This window comes from Bactrocera tryoni, unplaced genomic scaffold, assembly GCF_016617805.1.
Source record: "Bactrocera tryoni isolate S06 unplaced genomic scaffold, CSIRO_BtryS06_freeze2 scaffold_374, whole genome shotgun sequence".
Taxonomy (NCBI): Eukaryota; Metazoa; Arthropoda; class Insecta; order Diptera; family Tephritidae; genus Bactrocera; species Bactrocera tryoni.
Genome location: NW_024396082.1, coordinates 1105 through 2208, shown reverse-complemented (window position 1 = coordinate 2208; position 1104 = coordinate 1105).

The following is a 1104-nucleotide window of genomic DNA, read 5'->3' as shown; positions in this document are numbered from 1 at the left end:
TTATTTAGGAGTACGCTATATCTATAACCCTTATTGTTCCCGCCTTTTAATTGATTTATTTTTATAGAAAACTTTGCTGCTCTTTTCGAGTAAAGATGTCTATGGGCAGTTGATAATAGAAGTATATTGAGGTCGTCTGTCGGACAGGACTTTATAGCACCGCGATTCATTTAGTTTTCTTTACTGTTTTTGTTTTTAATACTAGCCACCAAACAAGAGTCCTAAATATATATCTCATCTGTTGTACGTATAATACCCAACTTTTTAGGAATTTTCCAGTACAGTTTAGTATCGATCTCGATCTTTATATAATTTGCTGTGGGAGATAGAGAAATTATGGTATCACCGAGTGAGCGAAGCTCAATTAGAATTTTTTTTGGTTTATTTGTGAAAAGTATCAACTCCGTTTAGCCAGAGTTTTTACTTAGTCTATGAGTGGAACCTTCTTAGGGATGTTTGCATAATCTCACTTATTGGGGAAGGAAACCGACCCGATATCATCAACCATATGTCGTCTGTATATGCTGTTATTTTCATCCCCTATATTTTGCTTGAGGGAGTCTCAAAGATGCTGCGAGCTCTTCTTGCGTTTATTATAGTTGCAGTTACTCATCTGTAAGCTTTTTAACCGCGCAATACGTTTTACGCCTTCCAAGCCAAGTTCACTACTTTTAAACCGTGCAAAGAAATTTTGGCACATTCGATCAGCTGAAGGATGATCCTCATCAACTTCCACCAAAATATGAGTTTTCACCAAAGTTTTCTTCATATTAAAGTAAAGAAGAAGAAAGTTTTCACGTACAAAGTACATACTTGAGTAAAAAAATGTTTTTGTTATTTGAGTGATATATTTTTACTGAGAAAGACGCATAAAGACAGTAACTTTCGAACTTATTTTACGAGTTAATTGAGTCTATTAACGAATTAAAAATCCTTTCTTATTATGAACAGAACTCTATTTCAAACAGCGCTCTAATCTTCTTAGTTAATTAACAAATTTTGTATAAAAGTTTGTTTTTAATTTAAGAAATCGATGATAATCGATATTTAATTTATTATAAATAATCAGGAACATATACTAACTTCGATTTCTTCGATATATCT